At 38.0% G+C, this 11,169-nt stretch overlaps 1 protein-coding gene across 7 annotated transcripts in view; it reads left to right on the top strand.

Annotated features, from left to right (window-relative positions):
- Positions 1–11,169, top strand: part of SOX5 (SRY-box transcription factor 5) — a 987,332-nt gene that overhangs the window by 159,053 nt on the left and 817,110 nt on the right. For 6 of the 7 annotated variants that reach the window (XM_019654616.1, XM_019654621.1, XM_019654620.1 and 3 more), the window contains exon 3: positions 5,450–5,526. The exons of the other annotated variant lie outside the window; for it this stretch is intronic. The gene's annotated coding sequence lies outside the window, so the exon portion shown is untranslated. The remainder of the gene's footprint in view (positions 1–5,449; positions 5,527–11,169) is intronic. 7 annotated transcript variants of the gene reach the window in all.

The following is an 11,169-nucleotide window of genomic DNA, read 5'->3' on the forward strand; positions in this document are numbered from 1 at the left end:
GTTCAATAGTAGGGAGAAAATGGACCTGATATGCTTAGAGAAGGTAGAAAGAAAAAAAGATTTTTATAGCAATTTAAGTAATTTAAATAGGGAAATAATTTGATAAAACATTGTAACAATTTTTGAGACACATCTAATTGGGTCAAAATTTATCCACTTCTACTCTAATACACAATGAAAATGGAGCAGTTTCCTTAACATATTTTTGTTCCTGAGTCCCTACCCTACTGGGCACATTGAAAGGTAATAAAAAAGTAAATGAAAAGTAGCACAAAATAAGTCAGTGTCTTCACTATCAAATCATCTCCTTCTATTTGTCAGTTTCTCTATTTCCCTGTTCAAGACCAGGACTAAGGTGAAGTGAGAGAGGCAGCTCAGGTGGCAATCCTTCACGTCCATGACCCTGTGAGGGATGCCTCCTTACATTTTGTGCTCTCCTAGGTACCTCACAAACCTCACCTTTCTGCTGGCCCTGGCCCTGTCCCCACTAAAAATCCAAGTTTAAGGCGTTTGTGTATCTTCAAATCTGGCGAGGGAGTGTGGAGCGTCACGTCTGCGTGTGCCAGTTCTGGGGTTGTCCTCTGTGTCTGTCCTGGCGTTTGCCCTCTGATAGTGTCTCTAACCATTGGGACCTTGCTGATGTAATTAGGTGCATGTGGCCTTTGAGCCAGAGCAGTTGCTGCTGACCTCTCATTGCCTTGAACTTGAGGTCCCTCTTCCATTTCCCATCCCCAGGCTTACCCAGTCTTCCTCTGAGTCTTATGGTGTGTGTGTGTGTGTGTGTGTGTGTGTGTGTGTGTGTGTGTTGGTGATGGATAGGATGGAATGGAGCACAGAATTTGTCAGATTCCTTGCACTTGCACACAACTTGTGAGGGATAACTAATTTTAACTCAATCTGTTTGGGTGCCTTCCTTCCCCAGTGTTTATTTCTCTCTCACCAAGTTATATGGACACAAGACTTACAACAGCGATTCCCTGAGAAGCCTGTAACCTCTCCCATCCTCTCCCCAACAAGTAAAGTCCATCAAAGAGGACCGTCGGCCCATAGGCCCTTAGATTCCTTTCATCCAGCTGGTATTTTTCTGCCCCACCTCCTTATAGGTTAGAAAACCGAGGTGTGGAGAAAGCCTGGCTCCTGTCTCTGAGCTGGGCCTCCCTCCATGCCTAAGACCCCTCTCCCCTTCCTCCCTGGGTATGTGAGAGTCCCCACGCTGACTCTATCTGTGTAGGATCCACAGTTGTTGTTTTTTCCACAGGGATTAGATTGGAAATCTTTAAACTGCTTTTCACTCTCACATTCTGTCATTGCTAAAATGGTTGTCTCACTAAGTAAGCTGATTAATAGCCCCTTTGTTCTAGATTGTAGCTGACCTCCAGAGTGCATACTGGAGTGGCTACTGTGGGCCAGACCTCCAGGAACTCATAATTGAAATAGAGGGAGCGAGGGTGAGACATGTGGCGTAGCGTAGTTTATTTCATGGCCTCTCATCCCTTACTGCCTAGCCTAATTCCTACTCTTAATTTAAAATACTCTCCATTCATTATGTGTAAATCCTGTATATCCTACTGCTGGAGGGAGTAGGTCCAGGTTCAGCTTCTTCCAAGGGGACCTATGAATCTCCCAGGAGATTTCATAATCTCTTATTGACTCTAGGAATTTAGGGTGCACATGCTTCCTGAATTTTCTCCCCATATATATTCTGCTTATGGAGGATGCAGATGTGACTCCTATGCAATTTGAACACAATGTGATCAATTTTATTATATGATTAGGTACAGTATTTTATGGGAGCACAGAGAGAAGGTGCCTCATTTTGCCTGAGAAGGTCAAAGGGGGATTCCCAGAGAAGCGAAGCCCTCATTAGGGTTAAAGATAATCAGAGGCTTCTAGTGGAACAAGATGAGAAGTACGTTTTTCAAAAACGAGAAAATCTCATTGAAGAGCAGGGCTTGTCTATCATACTAATGGTTGTATCCTTATCACCTAGCACAGAACGTAGCATATTCTACGTGCTTAAGTATTTATTGTATCAGCGAATGAATGACTTTATGTGGAAGGCCATCAAAACTGGTCATTTTTGAGCAGGGGCACAACAGGATAAGGTTTGTGACTTACAAATAATAATATGTCAGCCTTGTAGTAAGTGTATAAAAAGGGAATGAGACAGGGAGCAATTGTAGTAGCATGTTCTCTGAAGATACCTGGGACACACTCCTTTTAAGTCACACCCAATTTCACTCCAAACACTTAGAAATTCTGTGTACTCTGCATGGAACGTAAGGTAGTTTCCCATGTATGCTTCAAGAAGGCACAGCCCCTCCAACTCCCACCCCTTTAAAAGGCCCAGGAACACTTGGAGATAATTCGCAGCACATGTAAGTGTTACCTTTTCAACACCTTTCATGTAGGAGATAGAGAATTGAGTTTTCCAAATGATCTGTTGTATAAGCAGTAAGTACATTCTTGTCTTAGTACAAAGGGCTGTAAACTGGGTGGTTTATAAACAATAGAAATGGATTTCTCACTGTTCTAGAGGCTACGAAGCATGCAATCAAGGCACCAGCACCTTCTGTGTCTGGCGAGAGCCTGCTCCCCAGTTCGCTGTCGTTTGCTGTAACTTCACACGGTAGAAGAGGCCAGGCAGCTCTGTGGGTCTCTTTGATAAAGAGAGCTAATCCCATTCATGGGGGCTCTGCCCTTGTGAATTAAAGACCTCCCACAGGCCCCACCTCCTCATGCCATCACATTGGGCATTAGGTTTCAACACATGAATTTGTGAGAACACAAATGTTCAGTATATTACATATAGTATCTTTTTTTGGTACTTCTCATTCAGAAAATTCGTTGGAATTTTCAGTATTGGCAGTGATCATCTGGGGTCTATTTGGTTAATAAAACCTAGCACATAAGTGATACTTGTTCCCAGAGTGAAAGACTGAAAAGAGGTCAGTGAAAGACATGCAGAATCCTCGGTTCCTGTGTGTATTAGTTTTCTACTGGTGTGTATCAAATTATTAAAATCTTAGTGGCTTAAAACAATGCCCAGTTATTAACTCTAAATTCATGCATGTCCAGCACAGCCTGGCTGGCCTCTCTGCTGGGGGATTCACAAGGCTGAATTCAAGCTTCGCCAGACTGAGCTCTTGGCCAGGCTCTAGGGAAAACGCTGCTCTCACGTGTGTCCATGTTGGTGGAATTCAGCTCTTTGTGATGGAAACCCCTAGCTGGTTGTCAGCCAAGGGTTGCCTACAGTTCCTAGTGACTCTGTATATTCCTCACCATGTGGCCCCCCTATCCTGAAGCCAGCAGTAGTGTGTCAAATACTTCTTATGCCTGAAATCTTCATTTTCCTCTGTCTTTGAACTCTAAACCAAGATGTAAAGGGCACATGTGATTAGGTTAGGCCCACCCAGATAACCTCCCAGTTTTAAAGTCTACTGTGTTTTATAATGTATCCTATTCATGGGAGTAAAGTCTATCATATTCACAAACCTAGGGATTGTGCAGAACATGTTTACCAATGGGGCGATTTGGGGGCCATCTTAAAATTCTGCCTACCGAACTGTTATCTGTAAAAGGTATTGCTGTTGGTGTTTTAAAGTTATAAGCAGCCCTTGTGTACTGCAAACTAAGCAGTTAGGAGCAGCAAAAGAAGTACCAGTATCCCCGCTTTCCGAAAGTTCAGTTTATGCCACTTGGGTTTTATGAAAAACCTGCATTAGTACAGTAACGGTTTATAAAAGCAGAAGTCCTCTTGGGATTTCTTTCAGTTAGCAAAAACAGATCTTTTTTATTTACACCATTTCAGCGTACAAAAGGTTCCATGGGAACACTCTACTTTTGATGGTGGAGAAAACTTGCATATGATTTCATCAATAGATGGAAAATCAGTACATCTCTTAATGATGTTAATTTTCTAACATCTGACCTTGACAGATCTACTGTTATGTATCTTTGGAAATTTTACTTGTACGTGACTCATTTACTTCTAAATAGCACTGCCATCCACGTTGCCAAAACTAAAGAAAATATTTCCATATGTATTATGGGAGGAGGGGTTTTATTGGTTGTGCAAGCAAAAATAAAATGATGGCATATAATCTATACACAAACATCATCACTTCAAAGTGATTTTTAACATGAAAGCTTTGTTAAATTCATTTGAATGGTAAAGTAAGATATCTTTCAAAACTTTTGAGCTTTCTAGATTTAGGGAAGGAAGGTGTGAGAGTTTCACCAACTATATAGTTAGTTAACTACAAGGTTTGAGGGAGTCAGTCCTCCACACAAGACCGCCCTCACTTCTCACACTAATTGCAAGATTGAGGGGTTTCCAAGACCACCCTCAGGTTTGCCGTTTGCTAGAAGTACTCACAGAGCTCAGTGAAAGCTGTTATACTCATAGTTCAAGTTTATTAACAGGGAAAGGATATAGATTAAAATCAGCTCAGGGAAGGAGTGTGTAAGGCTGAGTCTGAAGCTGGAAGAACCAACCACAGAGCTTTCATTGTCTTCTCTCTTTGGAGTCAGGATATGTTCCTTTTACCACCATCCATGTGTGACAGTATGCATGGAGCATTGCCAACAAGGGAAGCTTACAGGAGCCTTTGGTGTCCAGAAGTTTTAATGGGACTCGATCATATACTGCCCAGGTGGCTGACATTTAGTCTCCAGCCCTTCCTGGATGTCAGTGTTGGGTTGATACCCTCAGGTCTCCAGTTCATTCTGGAGGCCAAATCGATGTGCTTAGCCCAAAGCCCCCATCCATCCTTGATCCCATTGTTAGCACCCCTGGCCAAAGCTTTCAGGCAAAGACTCCTATCAGGCATTCTGAGGGCCTAGAGATTACCTCCCAGGAGTTGAAGGCCAAAGCAAGACCTCTCTTTGGTTAAGGTTAACTCTTCACTACACAGACAAGGAGGGAGGGAAGGAAGAATTAATGTAAATAGTATTTATCATGTATCCAGGGCTACTTGTATGTCAAGCAGTGTGCTAAGTGTTGTCTCCTATAATCCTTTGAACATTATTAGAGAGATACTATCATTATCTTTATTTTAAAGACAAGATGAGATTTAGAGAGATTAAGTGACCCTGTAATTAGTAAATTCTAGAAGCAAGATTTGGACCTGTATCAAACTAACTCCCAAGTTCTTGACCTCAAACACTTCACTGTATTCCTCCCACCAAAACCAACAGACAACAAGAATATGTAATGTAATAAGCATTTAGAAGCAATTGTTCTCGAGCATTGAGTTTTCAGAATAAAGTTATCATTCAGATGTATAAAAATGTGCACTGCTGCTTTAATAATGTAGGATATACAGGAAGAGGTGTTCATATATAGAATTGTTGTTTCATTGAATTCGTACTTTCCAAATGGATTCCCATCAGCACTGTATCATTTAATTAATTCAAACAGATTTATGGGGTGTGCATTGTATCCCAGGTGCTGTACTGGCCACTGGTGACCCAAAGATGACGATAAATATGTTCCTGCCCACAAGGAGCTAGCGATCCACTGGGGTATGTAAACTATGTATTTTATTACTTTTCATATTTTGTTTTAAGCAAAGTAGAGAGAGCTCACTATGTAAGGGATAATTTGTCTACAAATTTTGCAAGCTTTGGGACTTTTTTTAGTTTATTTTGGACTGGATGAGCTAATGCTAAAGAAAGTTGATGATCTGGGATTGTTGTTCATATAACCCAATCAAATAATTAAACTCAGTTTCAATCTTTTGGAGATTCTCTAGTAATAGGATAGGTTAAAAATGGTAAAACTACTCTAGAAAAAAAAAAGAGCACTGATTCGTGTGTATTTTCCACTTACAGTAAGTAGTAAATGACTACAAATGAGGAGAGACTAGGAATGCCAGGAGAAAACATCACACATAGCAACAATGTACCTTTCTTCTTCACACTTATAACAGTGATTATTCTTTTTTTTTATTGGTTACTTTAGTAATTATTGTTATCCTTCATCTTCTACTTCATTGACTTCTCTAATTGCACCAAGTCTATACTAGAATAAAATAAGACTCCTTGGTTAGTTTTATTGTTGGCAAATACATATTTTACTTGACTACTTGTATTTAAGTTATAGTTGATAATAGTCTATGCTTGCAGTAAGCAATGCAGTATTCTGGGAGTCATCCTGAAGAATCAAATACAGTAAATGCAGTAAATGTAAATAAAAAAGTTATATCCTAATGATAATTTATATATTTTATAGCTTAACATGGAGGACTAGAATTAAAAAATAAAATAATGAATTTAAATGAACTTGATGTCCAGTAGTTCATACTGATGTTACACCACCCTAATAACAATATACTCGGACGTATTTAATAAGTATATTAATATGCTATCTAGATTAAGTGTTATAACTGCTGAGAGTGCAGTTCTGATCATTTTAAAAATGTGAGAAAAACAGGAAAAAACATGTCCTTTTCTTGGCAATGTGATATGATTTTAATTTTTAAAAGCATTTAATTTCATAAACCATATCCATCATCTTTGCATAGATAAATGTCGGGGCAATTTTTTGAATGAACCTCTTGGTTCCCTAAAGAAATTATGGATACACTATAAATTTACAGATGAAAGGCCATTCATCAGAGTTATAAATATAAGTGGTTGCTGTGCTGATACCCATATAAACTGAAAGTGGTTTAATACCTATTGGCTTTTATGCATAGTTAGCATGGCAAAAAAAAATATAGATATTGTCATACTTACGTGGTATGATCATATCGGCAAAGTGGTGAGAACAACATGCAATATTTTATGACTAGCATGGCGTTTCCTTGAATTACTGCTGACAACAGAACATAAATCAACCTTTATGATGGATATTCCAAACATGTTTATTAATCTAATCTAAATACTCACTCTTGTCATTTATAGAGCCAGTTCAGAGGAAGTGGCAAGTGCTTCTGAACCCCAGCAGTTACTTTTAGGGGCTTCATAATTATGTCAGCTAAGTCTGCTTGGAATCAAGATCAAATACATAAAAATCCTTTCCTCCTAGTCTTTGCTTAACCACAATACATTTTCTTGTATGTGTCTAATCAAAATCTCAGTCTGACCATTTATGAAACTTACTACATGGCTCTGTTGGAATCTTCAGTTTTTAAAGTCTGTTTCCCTCTCTCCCTCCCTTCTTTCCTCCCTTTCTTCCTCCCTTCCTCCTTCCCTCTCTCCAATGGAAAATAATCCTGCACTGTGTAAACTTTGACTGAAAAGGACTGGGAAAGCGACCAAATTCCTGTGTACCAAATTAAGAAATAGCATATAGCATATGATTTTGACAATATGTAATGAGATTAAAGACAGGTAGGGTGGTTAGAAGTAAAGAGTACAGAGAGGGGAATTTAGGAAAGGTCAGAGAAAGGCAGTAACTTTTAAGCTGAAGGAGTCAGCTATGCATATGTTATGGAGTAAGATGTTATGAGTGTGTGTTTGTGTGTGGCACACATGCTTGTGCATATGTTTGTTACTTGCTTATTAAAATATGGAAAATCTAGCTAAAGAGCTAACTTCTGGATTGAAGTAATATAATCAGGATTCAATTTCTCTCCATCTCTCAGCTTCCATGAATACAGCTTCAGTCTCTGGCTTCATTTGGGTACAAGTTGGTGGCAGTAGCATTGCTTCAGCTGTAACATTCTCTCAGGCTTCAGATCAAATAGGGAAGACAGGGTATCTTTCCCAGATGCCCCATAAAAAGTCTTTGATATTATTTGCTTTGATTAGATCACAGACTAATCCAAATGCACCTCTATTGGAGCAGGGGATAGAGTCAGTTTTGTAATTTTCCATGGATGAAGGATTCAGTCCCAGAGGAAAATGGGATATGTGGATGCTAGGTAGCAAAAAAAGAATGGTTTGCTGCCAGCAAAATCACAATGGGTATATACATATGAAATTTTACAATAATACATTGAATTCCAGAAACTTCTAGATATCCTAGCAAACCCATGGATTCTAGGTTAAGAAACTCTAAATGTAACATTGAATCAATGTCTTTTGGAATGAACAAAAAACACTATTGATATTCACAGCCATCCAATAAAATCAGTTGTTATTGGGATTATTTCCTGAATAAAGAATCAAAAAAAGTATAATTTATAACTAGTTGTTCAAATAATATCAAAATAAGAATGAAAAGAAGTTATATTTTGTTAGCTAAAGTGGAATAGAGTGATTGAGCCTAAAGGTGTTCCTTGACTATCATTTTGTGTAGGGAAAAGAAGCAAAATTTTTTATTCAAGGAAAGAAATTTATACCAGCAACATTAGAAGACTTCCATTAGAAAGACAGACAGAGAGAGAGAGAGAGAGAGAGAGAGAGAGAGAGAGAGAGAGAGAGAGAGAGAGAGAAAGGGAGAGAGAGAGAGAACTTTCCAATGATGATTCAACAACTTTTATTGCCATGGGAGCTTGTGTTTAAATGCATCCTAACCCTTCAATTTGTCAGTTCAGTTAAAAAAGTAATAATCATGTCTATGAAAGTAATTTGTAAAGGAAATCTTTTTTGATAATTGACCCCAAAAAACCTGTTGATTTGCTGATTTTTTTTCTTTTTAGCCATATTTTACTTTGGAACATTTTGGAGAAGTCAATTATTTTATTAACCATTACTTTTACTTTAGAAATGTAGAGAGAATTGGTAAAAAGAATAGGTCAATCATAGGAAAATATGGATACTTTAGAAGTACCCACATAGTGATTGTGTAGTTTTCATTAATATTGGGGGGAAAGTAACCTTTTAACAATGTGGAGGTTACAGTAGCAGCCGCAGAGATAGCAGTCATAATGATGCTTTATTTTTACTTAGATATCTCAGTTTATTGACAAGAGGAAGGAGTTAGCCCGGGATTTTAAGTTGCCTCACTGATCACAAGGGGAGTTTTCTTAAGTGAATTAAAGCACCACTTAAAAATGGGAAAGAAGCCTGTGAATACCAGATACTTTTAAAGAATAAACATGTTCAATGAAGAAAGGTTCACTGTGTCACCTTGTCTCTCTTCACACAAACAAAAGCCTTCTGAAGTTAACACCGTTCCTCTTGAATGGATAAGCTTTTTAACCAAAATCTTTTATGTATGACTAAAGTGAGTTGTCACTGCTTCCTCAGTTTAATACTCCCAGTTGTGTGGAAGTACATCATATTTTTCCCTACCAATTCATACCTTTGAAATTCAGCTATTTTGGAGGATGCCCAGTTTTCAAACTATTTCTGCAAAGGCCATGTGTATCTGACTTTCCAGATTAACATGTTATTTTAAAAAATCTTCTTACAAGGACCTCTGTTTACCACGCGTTCTTGCTTCAGTTGCAGCGTTTGTGGATGTGTGTTATCCCTCTGTGTGTGTAAGGTTTTTGTTTTGTTTTGCTTTATAGATTACAACATATCTTTACAGAGTGTCAGTTCGGACGAGGTAACAGCTGGTAATTCATTCACTGAAAACTGGTTTACAGGTTTTCTTACTATACACTTCTCTTTGTTTTTCAGATCCAATTTTAATTTTTACCAAGATAGGAAGTTGCTTCTCTCCGTAGTAATACTAATCATCAATTGTGTTTGGAGGAGAAGTGTTTTTTTTTTTTAAACTTATTTTTATATATAAGAAAAACGTTATTCTTCCATTTTCGCTGCAAGAAATCAATGGATATTTTTAAGGCTGTGAGTTAAGACAGGAAGAAAATGTCACTCCTGTAATCCTCTCTAAAGACAGAAGATAGAGGGCCAAGATACTATAAGAGAAATCCAAAATATAGTTTTCTTAGATGATGTTCAATTCAGCTGTGTTGGTGTGAGTTTTAGATCAGAGTAAATGCTTTTACAGATGTGAACTGTCCAACCATTCCCTATTGTTAATATTTAAGGGCTTTTTAGGGAACAGGAATAGGTTTAATTCAAGACCCCAAAGCATAGATTGCTAAACACAGGTCCCTTTCTAAATAGGGATGAGCTAGGGAGTGAACAGAGGCTGAAAATCCACATACATACTTGAGTTTCACTTTTGGACTCTCAATAGCTTTGGTCACCGATTGGGATTGTCTCCCACTAGGAGTCAAAGACACAAAGCAGGTAATCTACATAATCTTTCCCAGGTTTTCTAAAAGCGCCTGTAGATGAAAACATGTCAGACAATCCGTCAAATAGGGCCTTAAGGTTTCCTCTGTTTGTTTGTTTTAAATCCATTCTTTACTGAGGAGAAATGAAAGAAAGCTTGAGGCTGGTGACAGACTTGGGTCCTTGCCACATTCCAGCTCACTTTGTGGACAGCTTTCTCCTTCAGAGGAAGTTAATATTTTCCAGAGATATTCCATAGGTATTCTAAATCATACTACAGACACCTGTTCCTTTATATGGATATGTTATCCACCTAGGATGAATCAGAGTTGATTTTTATTTTAGTGTGCTTTTTTTCCAAAAACCACATTACATATCTCAGCGTGCAGAATTTAACGGGAAAGTTGTGTTTTGCCAGTTGACACTGTTTAATGTAAATGATTTATGATTATTCCTTATGTATACACAATAGGCACTTTATAAATTGGATTGTTCTAGGAGTAACACGATACATAAATGTTATTGCTATAAATTCTGAAGTTGGCTATATATTTTGGTATCACGTAACCAGTTGACTTATAAATGCTGACTATTCCAACCTGCACTTTCTACTCAATATTGTAAATGGGAACTTAGGTAAGCCTAGCCGAGATATACTCAGAGGCACTCACACTGCACAGGAACAGGACAGCCTGGCGCCTCTCCATCATGGCTTCTGGCTATCTCCCAGAGGTGATGGAAGGAAGAAGAAAGAATGAGAAGGGAAAAGGAAACTGTACGTAGCAAAAAACTAAACTATTGTTATTATTTTTATGCAGTTAAAGTCAGGAGCTAAGAGAGAGAAAAGGAGGGGAAAGCAGAGCAAACAGGAGAAAAGCATTATTAATAAAACCAATTCAGGAAAATTTAGTTCAATACCCCTTCCCAGGTATCGTTGTATTATTTAAATAATAATAAATAAAGATATAGATAATAGTAGAATAACAGATCTGTTTTATATATATATATGTATATATATACATATATATATATATATATATAGAGAGAGAGAGAGAGAGAGAGAGAGAATCAATAAATATATGGTAT

Source organism: Hipposideros armiger, unplaced genomic scaffold, assembly GCF_001890085.2.
Source record: "Hipposideros armiger isolate ML-2016 unplaced genomic scaffold, ASM189008v1 scaffold_227, whole genome shotgun sequence".
Classification (NCBI taxonomy): Eukaryota; Metazoa; Chordata; class Mammalia; order Chiroptera; family Hipposideridae; genus Hipposideros; species Hipposideros armiger.